This window comes from Delphinus delphis, chromosome 19 (genome assembly GCF_949987515.2).
Source record: "Delphinus delphis chromosome 19, mDelDel1.2, whole genome shotgun sequence".
NCBI lineage: Eukaryota > Metazoa > Chordata > Mammalia > Artiodactyla > Delphinidae > Delphinus > Delphinus delphis.
Genome location: NC_082701.1, coordinates 41,649,313 through 41,667,810, shown reverse-complemented (window position 1 = coordinate 41,667,810; position 18,498 = coordinate 41,649,313). Strand labels below are relative to the sequence as shown.

Here is an 18,498-nt window from a genome sequence, read left to right as displayed (position 1 = left end):
GAATGCTCAACATCACTAATCATTAAAGAAATGTAAATCAAAACTACAATGAGATATCATCTCACACCGGTCGGAAGGCCATCATCAAAAAACCTACAAACAATAAATGCTGGAGAGGGTATGGAGAAAAGGAAACCCTCATACACTCTTGGTGGGAATGTAAATTGATACAGCCACTATGGAGAACAGTATGGAGCTTCCTTAAAAAACTAAAAAAACCTGAGAAAACCGTAATTCAAAAAGAGTCATGTACCACAATGTTCACTGCAGCTCTATTTACAATAGCCAGGACATGGAAGCAACCTAAGTGTCCATCGACAGATGAATGGATAAAGAAGATGTGGCACATATATACAATGGAATTACTCAGCCATAAAAAGAAACGAAATTGAGTTATTTGTAGTGAGGTGGATGGACATAGAGTCTGTCATACAGAGTGAAATAAGTCAGAAAGAAAAACAAATACTGTATGCTAACACATATATATGGAATCTAAAAAAAAAAAAAAAGGTTCTGAAGAACCTAGGGGCAGGACAGGAATAAAGACGCAGACATAGGGAATGGACTTGAGGACATGGGGAGGGGGAAGGGTAAGCTGGGACGAAGTGAGAGAGTGGCATGGACATATATACACTACCAAATGTAAAATAGATAGCTAGTGGGAAGCAGCTGCATAGCACAGGGAGATTAGCTCGGTGCTTTGTGACCACCTAGAGGGGTGGGATAGGGAGGGTGGGAGGGAGACGCAAGAGGGAGGGGATATGGGGATATATGTATACATATAGCTGATTCACTTTGTTATACAGCAGAAACTAACACAGCACTGTAAAGCAATTATACTCCAATAAAGATGTTTAAAAAAAAAAAGAAAATTCTGCAAAGCTAGCTAGTTTTGCCTGAATTAGGTTGAATTATAGTTCGTTGAGTAAAGAAATTCAATTTTATTTCTTCTAAAAATAGGAAGTTCTCCACAAATTCTTCTCATGATTAGGCTAAATATTTTCCTACAATTCTTTTCCTAATTTTTAAAAAAAAATTTTTAAAGCAAACCTCTTATTCACAGCACTTCTCAGTTCACCTGCATGGTTCTCAGTAGAACTGTAATTGCTTTTTGTTATCTATTTGTAAACTCAGTGCGGGAGGGAGGGGTGTCTTGCTGTATCTCTGGCATCTAACTTATCTACAGAAAGTCTCACACTTTTGAGTCGGGGCTCACTCTACAGGTTGAGGAAAGGAGAGCAAAGCCATACAAGGTGCGGTACAGCTAAAGCTCTCTGAAAGTCAAGACGCGTGTCCCTGTCAAGCTTTATACGCTCCTGGTCTTCACACGAAGACAGTGGCTTTCAGAGACCCTGAGTTTTACAGTCAGAGAACTTGGGTTTGACTCTGACTCTGCTCTGCTACTTAATTAGCTTTGCGACCTTGGGTCAATCGTTTATATGCTCTGAACCCATTTCTTCACCTGTAAAATGGGGATAAGAATGTCTACGCTGCAGTACAGTGACTTTGAAGATTAAATCCTATAATTTATGTAAATAAATGGATATAATAATAGGACCTTAAGAAGTAGTTACTACTACTATTTTCATTAATGAAAGCAATGAAAAGTTGATATATAGAAATCAAACCTAAAGCATTCATTCTGATGGAAAAAAATCCAGACTTTATAGACTGTTTCACATAATACTAAGCATGATGATAATAATCTATAGCAAAACTGAAATAATTAACAAGTTTCTAAATCTGAGGTTCCTTTTGGTCCAGGCCCAAAGTCCTTCATGCCTCCTGCAGTTCCACCCCTGCCACCTTTGACTGACCTTGTGTGTACAGCCCAATCCATTAAAAAATCGCTAGGCAGGAGCCTCAAGCTACAAAGTCTTACGTTTGATTTCTTTTGCATCCTTTTCCTTCCTGATGAAAATTTTGAATGAGTAAAATAGAAATAAGTGAGGTTTTGTTATAAGTTTTACGTTTACAATAAATTTTGTTTGGTTAAACAACATCAAATATACATGTGGTGTGATAACATACAACTGGGAAAGGGATTTTTGGGGTGACTTAAGGATATCGATCTTCTTTTTTTTTTTTTGCGGTACGCGGGCCTCTCACTGTTGTGGCCTCTCCCGTTGCGGAGCACAGGCTCCAGACGCGCAGGCTCAGCAGCCATGGCTCAGAGGCCCAGCCGCTCCGCGGCATGTGGGATCGTCCCGGACCGGGGCACGAACCCGTGTTCCCTGCATCAGCAGGCGGACTCTCAACCACTGCACCACCAGGGAAGCCCAAGATACCGATCTTCTTATTTCAGGCCTATTAGATTAGATGCACTGAGTTCTCTGTCTGCTCTGCAGGTCCCCTCTTTCCATCGTATGCCCTGGCCTTCACTCACCATTCCATCTGGGGCAGGCTTCTCCTAATATCGTTTTCCATCCATTACCTGGTAAGGATTCCTGTTCCTTTCTTTGGAGTGTGTCTAGATGACTGCTCTTCAGAGAAATGAAAGCTAGATTGAGGGGTGAGGAATAAGTTCATCACATGGACTCCAGAATTCCCAAGATGGTTATCTGCTCAACTACCTCTAGTAGCCATCAGTCCCAGGTTCAGCATACCCACAGCACCGGAAAGAAACAGGACTTCTTAAAAGCTAGGTTCCAATGATGCTTACCAGCAAGGGAGCATCTTTTTGTTTTGGTTTGTGGTCAATCAGTGCCCTCGTCTGAGAGATCTGACAACAGCAGAGGTGCAGAAACAAGGCAGACAGGAACCTAAAAGCCACAAAAAGCCTTATATCTGACTCCTTTTTACTACTAAAGGGAATCTGCTAATAGAATCCAAGAACAAAACTGCAATAAGTTTAATTCATTGCTAGGTAGATCAGGGGAGAGTCAGGCAGAAGGAAGAGGAAGCATGTCCAAAAAAATCTATTTTCCCAAATGTGCAAGACGAAGAATACTGTAGAACTGGCAAGCGTGCTACTCTGCCCTATTTGCTATTTTAGGTTCCAAGCACTATAACTGATGGCAAGTTTTTAAACCATAAGGTTTTTTTTTTGGTCTTTTTTTTTTAAACCATAAGGTTTTATATTTAAAGGAACCTGGGTCTCCTGACCTTCTTACTCCTCTATCCAGGATGGAAGCTACGAAGGACAGCACATTCAGGAACCTGCATTTATTTATTTATTTACTTATTTTAAAAATATTTATTTATCTTCCTTATTTTTATTTATTTATTTTGGCTGCGATGGGTCTTAGTTGCGGCACACAGGATCTTTGTTGAGGCACGTGGGATCTTTTTGTTACGGTGCACGGTCTGCTCTGTCTGTGCGTGGGCTCTGTAGTTTGCGGCACATGGGCTCTCTGGTCGAGGCTGGCGAGATCAATAGTTATGGTGTGCAGGCTTAGTTGCCATGTGGCATGTGGGATCTTAGTTCCCCAGCCAGGGATCTAGTCCGTGTCCCCTGAGGACTGGAAGGTGGGTTCTTTACCACTGTGCCACCAGGGAAGTCCCCAGGAATCTGCTTTTACTTTTTTAAATTATTTTTTAAAATAAATTTATTTATTTTTGGCTGAGTTGGGTCTTTGTTGCTGCGCGCGGGATTTCTCTAGTTGCAGCGAGCGGGGGGCTCCTCTTCGTTGCAGTGCACAGGCTTCTCATTGCTGTGGCTTCTCTTGTTGCGGAGCATGGGCTCTAGGCATACGGGCTTCAGCGGTTGTGGCGCACGGGCTCAGTAGTTGTGGCTCGTGGGCTCTAGAGCGCAGGCTCAGTAGTTGTGGCGCACGGGCTTAGTTGCTCCGCAGCATGTGGGATCTTCCCGGACCAGGGCTGGAACCCGTGTCCTTTCCGTTGGCAGGTGGATTCTTAACCACTGCGCCACCAGGGAAGCCCCCAGGAATCTGCTTTTAGAGTCACCTGCCAAGGGTTCCTGGGGACGACTGTAACTGTCTAATCTTTTATGCAACAAAGGTGAAAAAGTTTTCTGAACAGTATAAAACCCTAAATAAAATTCTGTAACACATATCAAAAGCACCTCACACACTGTTCAGGATATCTAAACCAGCCACCTGGACTACATGATATGATGGTAGGCCAGGGGCTAAGAAATATGCTCCGGGAGTTAATATTCACATCTTCTCAATGTGATAAACACCAGCTTTGATTTATTACTGCCTCTCTTCTAGAAAGGTTAAGTGACTTAGAACAGGAATAATGTGTAATATCTAACAATTAACCAAGGTTTGTCGGGTGCTGAGATGTTTATTTTTACACCTTTCCTTTTGCTAAAGGTGTACTTTCAGGTTTGAGTTCTGTTCTTCTGAACAGATGGCTATCATTTAACTGACAATGCTGAGTTTATTTACCCAGGATTCAGAGTCTAGTCACAAAATAGTGAATATGATTTAGCTTCCACTAGTGACAGTTGAAAATAGCACTGAAATAAGAATCCAACAGATGGGATGACTTTTAAGATGCAGAAACAAGTTTCAAAGAGACCCTGGAGTTAGCTGTTAGAATGCTTGGGTTTATAAAATATAAGAAACAATTGGCAGAAATTGTATATAAGGAAGTAGTAGAATATGGCTCTGAAAGCTCATATACATAAAACAAGTTACTCTGTAAAACTATTTCCCTTTGTTCGTGGCCTTAAGTTCTTTTTCTAAAACATAATTTTCTTTCTTTATTTATTTTGGCTGTATTGGGTCTTTGTTGCTACAGGCTTTCTCTAGTTGTGGCAAGTGGGGGCCACTCTTTGCTACAATGCGTGGGCTTCTCATTGTGGTGGCTTCTCTTGTTGAGGAGCATGGGCTCTAGAGCATGCAGGCTTCAGTAGTTGTGGCACGCGGGCTCAGCAGTTATGGCTCGTGGGTTTTAGAGCACAGGCTCAGCAGTTGTGGTGCACGGGCTTAGTTGCTCCGTGGCATGTGGGATCTTCCCGGACCAGGGCTGGAACCCGTGTCCCCTGCATTGCAGGCGGATTCTTAACCACTGCGCCACCAGGGAAGTCCCTTAAGTTCTTTTTTCAACCCACAAGAGAGGTCCAGTAAACTGCCGTCAAGTAATAGAGGGTCCCATGGGAGATGGGGTATCAGAATCCCTATGTGTATAAGCTTTGAAAACTATACCCTGATCTCTTAGGATCAACCACTGTTTCCCAATTGCAGAATGACTGCTTTCACCTAGCGGAAGAATAACAACTTCAGAACCTTGCTCATCGGGGAGTCAGCACTGGCCGGTCAAGTTTAGAACATCTACATCTGGACTTTCAGGTTCTCACTCACTAAAGAGATATCCGGAGCTGGTTTTCCTGAACTGGTAGAGTACCAAAAAAAAAATTAAATTTCTGAGTGTAAAGTCATAGAATTTAGAATAGGAAGAGATAAGCTAACATTTTAAAGATCAGACGATACTTCCATTCAATCTTTTTGATTAATTCTTTCCTGGGGGTTTTTCTGGGTCTTAATCTCCTTTTACGCTGAGGCATTTGATCATGCTGTCCTCTTCTTTCCAAGAGATTCCTTCCCTCAAGTCTCCTTCTACCCTTTTGACTTCCCATCCATTAAACACGGGATTTGCCTAGGGTTCCAATCTGGTCCCTCTTTTCACTCTACATGTTCTCCTTGGCAACTTCCTCCTGCTTTGGCATCAGTTCAGACTCATGACACTGCCTTCAAGTTCCTTGACAATCTGGTCACACCTACATACCTTTCTAGTATTTCTTGCCACTCCCTCTGTACAACCTCTGAGGCTGCCACACCGGACTACTTCTCACTGTTCTCAGAACAGAGCCCATGTATTTTCAAGTATTCCCTTTATGGCTCTGTTCATGCTGTTTTCTTCTACCCCCAATGCACTGACCCATCTCACCTGGACCTCCTTCCCTAGACTCTAGAGCCCAGTCCCAAGCTTATTAACAGCTTCATTGTGGCATCACTGACATCTGATAAACTCCACACATTCGAAGCGTACAACAGGAAGAGTTCTGAGATGTGTATATACCCTGAAAGCACGGCCACGCTCAAAATATCTGCTGCCCCCCACAAGTCTCCTTGTTCTCCTTTGTAATCTTTTCTTCTTGCCTCCTCCCCACCTACCCTCCTTTCCCAGGCAACCACTTATGATGTGCTTCCTGTTACTGTAGCTTAGTTTGTATTTTCTAGAGTTTTATAGAAACGGAATCACACAGTATGTACATTTTTAAGGTGGGCTTCTTTGACCAAGCGTTCATTTTGAAATGAATTTTGAAATTCAGCCATGTGGCATCGTGTATCAATAGTCATTCTTTTTACTGCTGAGTGGGAGTCCACTGTATGGATACCACAGTTTGCTTACCCGTTCACCTGTTAATGGACACTTGGGTTATTCCCTGTAGTTGACTGTTACAAATAAAGCTGCCATGAACGTTCGTGTATGAGTCTTTACGTGCTTATATGCATTCATTTTTCCCTTCGGTAAATTCCTAGGAGGGTTAGGTATGTTTAACTTTTAAAAAAACTGCCACTGTTTCCCAAAGTGACACTATAAAGTGACAATACAAATTATCCAATTAATACAATTATCCAAAAGGGACAATGTAACTATCCTAAAAATATACAATTGTGCTGAATCCTGTCTGAGGGGGAAAGCATTCAATCTTTCACCATTAAACATGGTGAAAGACTTTTCACAGATGCCCTTTATCAGATTGAGGAAGTTACTTCTATTGTTAGTCTGCTGAGAGCTTTTATCAGAAACGGATGTTGGATTTTATCAAATGCTTTTCCTGCATCTATTGAGATGTCATATGGGTTTTCTTCTTAGTTTATTTATATGGTGAATTACATGGATTGATTTTTGAATGTTAAATCAACCTTGCATGCTTGGGATAAATCTCACTTGGTCATAATGTATGATTCGTTTTATATATTGTTGGGTTTGATTTTTCCTTCTATATACTGCTGAAGTGGATATACTCAATTTTGCTTAGATTTTTTATATCTATGTTCCCAATGGATATTGTTCTGTAGTTTTCTATTCTTGTAATATTTTTGTCTGGTTTTGATATCAGGGTAAGGCTGGACTCATAGAACGAGTTGGGAAGTGTCTCCTTTTCATGTTCCGGAAGAGTTTGCATATACCTGGTATTTTTTCCTTAAATGTATAGAATTCACCAATGAAGCCACCTAGACCTGGAGTTTTCTCTGCGGGAAAGTTTTTTTTTTTTTTTTTTTTTTGCGGTACGCGGGCCTCTCACTGCTGTGGCCTCTCCCGTTGCAGAGCACAGGCTCTGGACGCGCAGGCTCTCTGCACAGGCTCCGGACGCGCAGGCTCAGCGGCCATGGCTCACGGGCCCAGCCGCTCCGCGGCATGTGGGATCTTCCCGGACCGGGGCACGAACCCGTGTCCCCTGCATCGGCAGGTGGACTCTCAACCACTGCGCCGCCAGGGAAGCCCATGTGGGAAAGTTTTAACTACTAATTCAATTTCCTTAATAGACAAAGAACTATTCTGGTTATTTATTTCTTCTTGTGTGAGCTTTGGTGTAGTTTGTGCCTTTTGAAGAATTTGCCCATTTCATCTAAGCTGTCAAAATTTACTGGCATAAAATATTAATAATAATATTCCCTTTTAATCTTTTTAATATCTGTAGAATCTGTATGGATATCAACTCTCTCATCCTGATTTGGTAATTTGTGTCATCTGTTTTTCCTCTTCATCTGATTAGATGCTGATCTATTTTATTTTGGTCTCACTGATATTTGCTACTGTTTTTCTGCTTTCTGTTTCATTGATTTCAGCTTTGATTTTTTCTTGTCTTCTTTTTTCTTTTTTTGGCTTATTTTGTTTAATTTACTCTTATTTTTCTAGTTTCTTGAAGTGGGAGCCGACCTCACTGATTTGAGACCTCTCTCCTTTTCTGTTCTAGGCATTTAGTGCTATAAATTTCCACCCAAGAATTGCTTTACCAGCATTACATAAATGTTTTTTTTTTCTTTTTTTTTTGCTGTACGCGGGCCTCTCACTGCTGTGGCCTCTCCCGCTGCGGAGCACAGGCTCTGGACGCGCAGGCTCAGCGGCCATGGCTCACGGGCCCAGCCGCCCCGCGGCATGTGGGATCTTCCCGGACCGGGGCGCGAACCCGCGTCCCCTGCACCGGCAGGCAGACTCTCAACCACAGCGCCACCAGGGAAGCCCGCATTACATAAATTTTGATATGCTGTGTTTTCATCTTCATGCGGTTCAAAATACTTTCTATCCTTCATTTTAATCAACTCTTTGACCCACGTGTTGCTCTAAAGTGTGTTATTTGCCTTCTACTTATTTGGAGACTTTTCGGCCATCTTTTTGTTATTGATTTCTAATTTTATTTCATTATGGCAGGGACCTTGAATCCTTTATATTGTGACTTGTATCATGGCCCAGAATATGGTCTGTCTTGGCAAATATGTACTTGAAGAGAATGTGTATTCTGATGCTGTTAGGTAGAATGTTCTATAAATGTCAATTAGGTCAATTCAGTTGACAGTGTGGTTCAGGTCTTCCGTATGCGTACTTATTTTTCTGTTGACTTGTTCTATCAATTATTGAGAGAGGGGCGTTGAAATTTACAACTATAATTGTGTATTTCTCCATTTTTCCTTGTAGTTCTATCAGTTTTTGCTTCACATTTTTGAAACTCTCTTATTAGGGGCAGGAACAATTCGGTTGGTTAGGGTCAATTTACGAATTGACCCGTATTACTTTGTTACTGTCATTCTTTAAACAATTGCCTTTAAAAAGATTGAAGTAACAAGGAAAGAAGCTTATATATTTACCCACGTAGCTGTTATTTCTAGTGCTCTTTATTCGTTTGTGGAGATCTGTATTTCCATCTGGTATACATATTTTTTTCTGCCTGAAGGACTTTCTTTAACATTTCTGTGCTGTGAATCTACTGGTAAATGCACTGTTTCAGCCTTTGTGTGTCTGAAAAGTCTTTAATTCACTTTCATTTTTGAAAGCTATTACCAATTGGTATAGAATTGTAGGTTGACAGTTTTTTCCTTCAGTATTTTAGAGATGTTGTCTGCTTTCTCACTTCTGTTGCTAATGGGAGATTTGCTACAGCCTTATATGTATTCCTTTGTATAAAATATGTCTTTTTCCTCTGGCTGCCTTTTAGTTTTTATTTTTATCATTGGTTTTGAGCAATTGGATTGTGATATGCCTTGGTGTAATTTCCTTCATGATTTTTTGGGTGTAATTTCTAGAATTTGTCGGTTTATGAGATTTTCATCAAATTTGGAAAGTTTTCGGCCATTATTTCTTTAAATATTTTTTTCTGTCTTCCCCCTTTGGTCGGGGACTTCATTTACCCATATATTAGACTGGCTGAAGTTATCCCATAGTTCACTGATGATCTGTTCCTTTTTCAAAAAATTTTTTTCTCTGTGTGCTTCATTTTGGATAGTTTCTATTGCTATGTCTTCAAGTTCACTTTATTAATAATAATCTTTGATTTCTTCAATGTCTAATATGCTATTAATCCCATCCAGTGTATTTTCATGTCAGACATAGTTTTCACTTCTACAAGTCTGACTTGGGTCTTTTTTGATATCTTCCATGTCTTTAACTGTTATAATAAAGTGATAATAACTATTTTAATGTCCCGTTGGTTATTTCTAACATCTGTGGCAGTTCTGGGTTGGTTCTGATTGATTTTTATCCTCATAATGGGTTTCATTTTCCTGCTTCTCTGCAGGCTTGCTAATTTTTGATTGAATGCCAGACATTGTGAATTTTACCTACTTGACGGTGGATAATTTTGTATTCCTATAAATATTCTTGAGCTTTTTCTGGGTTGCAGTTAAGTTACTTGGAAATAATTTGATCCTTTTGGGTCTTACTTTCAAATTTGTTAGAGGAAACCAGAGCAGTGCTCAGTCTAGGGCCAATTATTCCCCACTACTGAAGGAAGATCCTTCTGAGTACTATATTGAATGAAGTTTTCCAATCTGGCTGCTGGGAACAGGTACTACTCCCCACTCTCCGTGAGTACCAGGCACTGCTCCTTCTAATCCTCCTGATTGTTCTTTTGTCCTCAGGTGGTTTTCTAACAACATGATCGGTGTTCAGGTAGATACTTAACAGAGGCCCTTGCAGATCTCCAGTTTTCTGTGCAGCTCTCTCCTCTGTTACTCTGACCTGTAAACGTCAGTGGCCTTAGTCTCCCAGGCCCCAGGCTCCATAGTGGTTCCCCCTCCCTGTGCCACAGCCTGGATGTTCTCTCAAGGCAGTAAGCCAGGGCAGCTGCAGGGCTCACCTCATTTGTTCTCTGGCTCTCATGGATCACCATCCTTCACTGTCTGATACCTAGTATCCAGAAAACTATTGTTTCATATATTTTGTCTGTTTTTTTTTTTTGTTGTATCAGGTAAGAGGGTAAATTTCATCCTTGTTACTCCATCTTGGATAGACGTGGAAGGCCACTTTTTAAACTCTGGAGATCTCCTTTTAAGCCTGGTACAAACACCACTCCTCTTTGATGAAGTTTCCCCAGAACATTTTTCACGTCTCTCACTTTGGTCTAAAGATATACTCTGACCTTTGTGCATTAAGCCACTTTCTTTATACTCTTACAAGCTTATCATGAGTTATGCATTCATCTCCTTTGACAGACCACAAGCTTCTTGATGGCAGGAGGTGGGTCTTCGTATCACTATGCCTAAGACAATGTCTGATAAATGATTGAGCCTCAAGATATATATCCCCCTCACCCTGTTTCTACAGTGCTCAGTAGCCAACACTGACTTTTATTTTATTTTTACTATCTGAACCATTTGTAAGTGTACAGTTCAGTAATGTTTCACACTGTTGTGAAACATCTCCAGAGCTTTTTCATCATGCAAATAGAAAAATATTATTTTAAATGAATAAAGAAATTTGGTGAAGACTTTTAATCTTGATTAAAAAAGGTTGATCTGCTCAAGGGCTTATAGCGAGCTGGTGGTGGAGTTAAGACCAGAAGACACACTGTCTGTTTCCTGTCAAATACTCATTCCTTCCAGGTCTGTTAATTCAATGCACATGCTGAACAGAGAAGGCCAAGAATCGCCATGCATCAAAGAAGCCTCAGATGTGGAAAGTCAGAAGTTACTAATTCTGAATGGCATAATTTAGTGAGGCTGGGCTTGAGTTTTTTTAATTTGTCTCGGTTAGAAAGCAATATAATATTCTCTAACACACGGTTCCTTGATTTTTTTTTTTTTTTTTTCTGACAAGGGGTTCTCTGAGTCATCTAGTACTATTGTAAGGCTGCTTTCCTATTCCATTTTATACCAAAGTTTCTTTTCTCCTTATAGCCTCAGTCAGATTCTTTTCATTTTCTATGCTGTCTCTAGGCCTGGTATCTTTCTAAGACCAGGATATATAACTCTTTGCTTCATTTAGTAATGATTCTCTCTCACCAAGGATGGATGCCTGTGATCAAGCTGATTTTTTTCCACTATGAAAATTTCACGGTAATTTACTGGTTGTTAGTTGCTTTGTTTCTAGAAGAAAAGAGATTCTAAAATAATCTCATAACTTTTAAATATTTGTTCTGGTTATAAAATTAATAACAACGGGACTTCCCTGGTGGTGCAGTGGTTAAGAATCCATCTGCAATGCAGGGGACACGAGTTCGAGCCCTGCTCCAGGAAGATCCACATGCCGTGGAGCAACTAAGACTGTGCAGCACAACTACTGAGCCTGCGCTCTACAGCCAGCGAGCCACAGCTACTGAGCCCGCGCCACAACTACTGAAGCCCACGGCCCTAGAGCCCATGCTCCGCAACGAGAGACGCCACCGTGATGAGAAGCCCGCGTACCACAACAAATAGTAGCCCCCGCTCGCCGCAACTACAGAAAGCCCGTGCACAGCAACGAAGACCCAACACAGCCCAAAATAAAAAAAAAAAAAAAAAAAAAATTAATAATGACAATTACAGAAAATTTGACATTCCATAATTTTTTAGACAAGTTAAAAGAAAAAAAAAAGGAAAGCCAAAAATAAGGTATTAAATGCAAAAACCATTTAAAAAATCATAAATGTCATGTTGGCTATTTCTTTTGGTCTCAAATATGAAGAAAAGGAGGCTGGGAACAATTTTTCTTTGTGTCAAAGAGAAGCTAAAGGAAGTAACTGCTATTACCTTTTTCAGAAAGGCTGGACGATGGGCTTTTTTTTTTTTTTTTTTTTGCGGTACGCGGGCCTCTCACTGTTGTGGCCTCTCTCGTTGCGGAACACAGGCTCCGGACGCGCAGGCTCAGCGGCCATGGCTCACGGGCCCAGCCGCTCCACGGCATGTGGGATCTTCCCGGACCGGGGCACGAACCCTTAGTCCCCTGCATTGGCAGGCAGACTCTCAACGACTGCGCCACCAGGGAAGCCCGGACAATGGGCTTTGAGTTCAACAAAACAAGCCTTCCCCTTCTACAGAGAGAAGCCTGGGCTCTGCAGAGGGTCTGGCCAGGAACGTATGCCATGTTGAAACAACTGAGCAAAACATAAGAATTTGTTTTCTGGCACTATTTCAGTGTTCTAAGCGCTAGAAAATTCTATGCTCCTTGCCCTCTGAAAGGTCAAGAAAATGGTTCCAATTAAATATGAAAGAATGACCTCTTGCTTTCCTCTCCAGCAGTAAGCTTCTCAGCTGCACGCCACTGCTGCACATGACTGAATCACAGATACTAGAGTCTTGGGGGGGGCGTCTCACGGCCCCCCGAGAGGCTCTCCTAGGGCACATGTGTGCAAATGACATTTTGAACCCAAAGGCAGAACTTTACATTTATGTCATTTTTGTGGTTTCTTCTCATTCTAGCCTGATGATATTTTGAAACCCGATTCTCTCATCCAAAACACAAGTTATCCTTCCTGGGTTTGTGCTATTTGCAAACTTGGTAAATATGTCTTTACCTAAGTCAGTGTTTGAGGGAAATCATCGAGAGGTGAGTTCTAACTCAATTTCTTCTCACTTTTGTTACTTTTTTCACTAAGTACTTATAAAATATAACTGTTGGTTTTAGACTTTTGCTGAAAGGTTATGTCAGGTTCAACAAGAATTATAAGCTTTGGATCTCTGTTCACATTTGCAGAACTAGGAAAGCTTGTCTTCAGTTTGGGGGCACCTTTTCAATTCTCTCTGGCTGCTCAAAGATTCCTGCCAGTGGACAGGGGTTCCTATTGAATCTTTCCAGAATCTCGGGATGGGAGTCGCCTGGCTTGGAGGTTGGAACTAATACAACATCCAGCTGTCTTCTTTTTCCTAGTTGGGCTTTACTCTCCCTAATGCTTGCTTTTAGTTTCAGAAACACTTCTTGGTGGGTAAAATGAAAACACCTATTCACATGATACTGCTTTCCCATCCTTGTTCAACAAAGCAGTGTTCTTCCCTTATTTTTATTATTATTTTCCCCAAGTCTCAGCTCATCTATGACTTAGGTCTTCTTGACAGTATTTTTACGGGCAACTGACATTTTTATCACTGCTTGTGGTTACTACCTTCCTTCTCTCTTTCCCCCTGGTTTTCTTAAATTTGAGCTCAGGCTGATTTAGGTTCAGCCACGTTGGTTTCTTTAATTTCCTCCCCTGTTTGTTATATAAAACTGTAGAGATTTCATGAGTAAGGGGAATGTTTCTTTTCTTGAGCATATTTTATTTTAGAGGGTTTAGTCATGGATTAACACTCACTTTTTCTGTATTTTTTTTGAGACCTGCTTGCTAAAGTCTCGAGTTTGACTATCCTCAGACTTGCCTCATTTGTCATTACAAAATCCATTTCCTTCCAACAGACCTGACAATCTATTACTTTCATTTCAATCGTGTATTAGATTTTTTTATTTCACCCCTGAGGAAAAAATTAAAATAATGCTGGGAAGAATTGAAAACATAGAGACAAGGACAACAAGGTCCTACTGTATAGCATAGGGAAGTATATTCAATATCCTGTGATAAACCATAATAGAAAAGAATATAAAATAGAATGTATACATATATATAACTGAATCACTTTGCTGTACAGCAGAAACTAACACAACATTGTAAATCAACTTTACGTCAATCAAAAAAACAAAACATAGAGATGAGGATATGTCTCTGGATGGAGGAGGAAGAAAATGGAATGATGTCTGTCTGGCAACGTAGACACTAACACAGCAATTAAAAATTCCAAATAACTGATGTCTTCAATTTTGATGCCCAGAGATGAGGAAAAAACTACAACCAACAACTGGCAGATTCTCAAGCATTTTTTAAAAAGCTCAGTTTACAAAATCAGCAAAGTTAAATTGGATAAAATACAACTTCACAATATCAGTTTATAAAGGAACATCTCTAATAGCTACAGACGAGTTTAACACCCTAATATTTACAAAACAGGGACGCTTGAATCTGCTAAAGAGACTCCAAAAAGAGTTTAGAGGACTTTCTTGGTGGTTCAGTGGTTAAGAATCCGCCTGCCAACGCAGCGGACATGGGTTCCAGCCCTGGTCCGGGAAGATCCCACATGCCGCAGAGCAACTAAGCCCATGTGCCACAACTACTGAGTCTGCGCTCGACAGCCCGCGAGCCACAACTACTGAGCCCGTGTGCCACATCTACTGAGCCTGCGTGCCTAGAGTCCGTGCTCCGCAACAAGAGAAGCCACCGCAATGAGAAGCCCGCGCACCGTGGGCTACTACCAAGAGCAGCCCCCGCTCGCCACAACTAGAGAAAGCGTGCGCACAGCAACGAAGATCCAATTCAGCCAAAAAAAAAAAAAAAAAAAATTAAAAAAAAAAAAAGAGTTTAGAGGCAGGTTCAACAGGTATCTTAGGAGGAATACTAAATGTTGGCAATAAAGTACCAACTATATGTTTTACCAAGATCCAACAACATCTGCTATATTATTTATTAGTAGGTACAAGTGTATCAAAGCTGTTGATTTTTGCAGGACTTCAGTGCATTGAGCTAGGACTCCTGGATACAGGGATCCAAACCCAGTTCCTACTAGCTTAAGTGAGGGGAACCTGTTATGAACTAGGACAATTCATTGAGGAAAAGTAATTTGCCAAATGTGAATTCACCAAAGATCAATATGCTGAATGACAAATTTGTCAAATTTGCATATTTAACAAAACTGTTTTTTTGTTTATCCAGTTTTTGCTGGATGGATTGGCTGGACACTTACGGTTCTTGGGCCGTCCAGCTCTCCCTCACCTATCAGCCTGTCCCTTTTGTCCCCCCTCCCCACCAGGACTGGCACCCAGGTGCATGGGGCACACACTCTCCTCTCTTCCAGCTACTTCCAGCTACAATAGCAGGGCCAGAGACAAAGGGACTCCTTAGACTGTCGTTATGAAAACTGATCAATTACACTTCCTGGAAATTCTCAAAAGCTATTAGCTGCCATCTCATCTAACCGAATTGTAAACTTTATAAAGAGTCAAAAGGAACAAAGTTTTGGTAAATTGGTAAATGAGATGAATTAGTCATTTGCGCAAATTTGATGGAAGAATACTAAATATCAAATGGAAAATAACTGAAGGAGAATTTGAAGATGTAGTACAAACTGAATTTCCCATAAGGAAATGTTAACATCTGTGGATTCTGACAGTTGCTTTGTATTTTAAGATCTGGTGTGGAAAGTGGGTGATGCCAGTTTCTAGGAAAAGCTTGAGTCTGGATGACCTGAAATGCAGGCTGCCTCTCTGTGAGAGTCAAACCGTAATATGAGGCACTGCTATTTGGGAATGGTTCTGTGGACTTCTGAGGCCCTAAGACCACAACGCTTGTATAAAAGACACACGTGCTTGCTGGTTCTTTGCAGGTATCTAACAAAAGGATATTCTTTCCTAACGATTCTAAATAAACTCCAAACAATACATGTGCAAATAGAGTGAAGTCCATTTTTCAGCTGAAACTCACAAAAAAGACTAAGCTAATCCAAAAGGCTTCGTTTTCTTTAACCTGAACATGCGTTAAAATGCTGTTACAAGGAACAAATTCAAGGATACTCCTCGAGACCAGTTTTTGGTAACTCTGCACATTTTTGCAAGTTGAGTGAATTGGCCACTTGGCAAACTGACTTTTGGCAAATTGATTTTTAAAATCTAGTTTTAAAAAAGTGGAAAGAAAAGCCACATAATAAAAACTTCACCTGCCTGACAATTTCCAAGTATACATACAGCACAGTCCTGTCAACCACATGTGCACTGGTGAACTGATTTTTGATAAATCAAACTGCATCAGATGATGCAAGATCTTAGTGTCAAACAAGGCCATACAATGTGAGGCCACACGGAGGCCGGCCACACAGTTCAGCTGACACAGGGCCCGACTGCGCCACATTCTCCTTCACTGCCGTCTCTGCTTCTCTGTGGGTCATCTATGCCATTCTCTCTGAGAGCAGCTTTCTCCACCTTTGGAAATGCAGTCACCACAGCTCCCAATTTCCAGAGAGGCAATGACCCGTAAGTCTTCTCTGGTCTGAGGCCCACCAACCTTGAGGAAGGGAAAAGTGGTGCAGTGTGGGCCAGGTGCCATCCCTGTGCTACTCAGCTCTTCCAGGGAGTCAGGGGATGTAAGGATGTAATGCCTCTGGTGGGAACCATGGAGCTGAATGACAGGGAAGAGGGAGGTTTCAGAAGAAGGGGCTGCTGCAGAGACCCAATGACAAATGTCCCCACACCCAAGGGCCTCCACCCTCTCTGCAGCGTCACCATCATCTACCCCTGGAGAACCTTCTCTCCCTTAAAAATGGCTGTAGCATGCAGTGACCCTTCTTTAACCTCTTACTTCCTCTCTGTCCATGAAGGAAAAATCTAGTTCCTTCTCATCTTAGGGAATTTTTTTGCTAGTAACTATATATTTTAGGTCACCAGAATAACAGGAAGGAAGTTACAAAAGCTAAGGAATTTTGTTATAGCTCTTACTCCTTTGACGACTTTTGATTTCTGATGTTTTTATTAAGAGTTGCACTCGTCTTTCTAACCTCTACCTTGCTAGCTCTTTCTCCATTTAATTCATTCTTTTTGGCATATGGGGGCCACGGACGTATGATATATCAACTAGTATCTTCAAATTTCCATCTCCCTTAAGTGGACAATTGTTTTGCCCTCCTGAGCATCTCTAACATGGAAGATATCTGTGTCATTAGGCTTTGTGTCATTGGGCAGTTGTATATTTTAATACTTATTTTCTCCCCATAACCTATATGATAAAGTTCAAAGTTACTGGCATGGGGTCTTATAAACTCCTATTTCAACTACTTTTTTCCACCAACCTTTTTATTTTTTTTAATTTTTATTTTTGGCTGCATTGTGTCTTTGCTGCTGTGTGTGGGCTCTCTCTAGTTGTGGCGAGCGGTGGCTACTTTTTTTTAGGTCTGAGAGTTTTTTATTTATTTAAATTTGCTAAACATTTTATTCAACAGAGTGGTTGCCAGTTTTCATGGGTAATTTCAAAAATGAGATATTATATTTGACTTCTTTTTTTTTATCAGAATGAATTAGGCTTTTATTTTCTCTTTCTTTTGATGCAATTTTTCTTTTTTTTTTTTAAACATCTTTATTGGAGTATAATTGCTTTACAATGGTGTGTTAGTTTCTGCTTTATAACAAAGTAAATCAGTTATACATATACATATGTTCCCGTATGTCTTTCCTCTTGCGTCTCCCTCCCTCCTACCCTCCCTATCCCACCCCTCTAGGTGGTCACAAAGCACCGAGCTGATCTCCCTGTGCTATGCGGCTGCTTCCCACTAGCTATCTATTTTACGTTTGGTAGTGTATGTATGTCCATGCCACTCTCTCACTTTATCACAGCTTATGTGGCTGCCCTTTGTTGTGGTGCGCAGGCTTCTCATTGTGGTGGCTTCTCTTGTTGTTGCGGAGCACGGGCTCCAGGTGCGCAGGCTTCAGTAGTTGTGGCACATGGGTTCAGTAGTTGTGGTGCACAAGCTTAGTTGCTGCACGGCATGTGGCATCTTCCCGGCCCAGGGCTTGAACCCGTGTCCCCTGCATTGGCAGGTGGATTCTTAACCACTGCGCCACCAAGGAAGCCCCATCCACCAAGCTTTTGCATATTCTGCTCCATTCTCTGGGGGAAAACCTTGCTCCATTCCCAACTGATAAAACTCCAGCCAGCCCTGAAGACCCAGTTGGATTATCACCTGTTCTATCGGGGTTTTCCTGACTCTCACAGGCAAAGGGAACCAGTTCATCCCCTGTGCGTCCATGGCACAGCCCCATCGCAGCATGTATCAGACAATGGAGCATGCATACAGTCTTCCCCATGAGATTAAGTGCTGTTTGAGAAAAGGACCAAATGGTCCATGTTTGCATCCCTCCTACCCCCTCGCCCCCCTCACCCATAGCCAGACCTGCAGTGGGTGTTCCAGAGAATGAAGGCTGAATGACAGTATGAAAATATAGCAGTGTTGGTTTCACATAAAATACTTTAAGTACATTACGCTTCCTATACAGCTGATGAGACGTGAAGTAAACACACGAAGAGAGCTTTCAAAAACT

At 41.4% G+C, this 18,498-nt stretch overlaps 1 protein-coding gene across 2 annotated transcripts in view; it reads right to left on the bottom strand.

The window, feature by feature from the left end:
- The window catches only part of MYO1D (myosin ID), a 350,137-nt gene that overhangs the window by 72,655 nt on the left and 258,984 nt on the right, over positions 1-18,498 (bottom strand). The window lies entirely within an intron of this gene.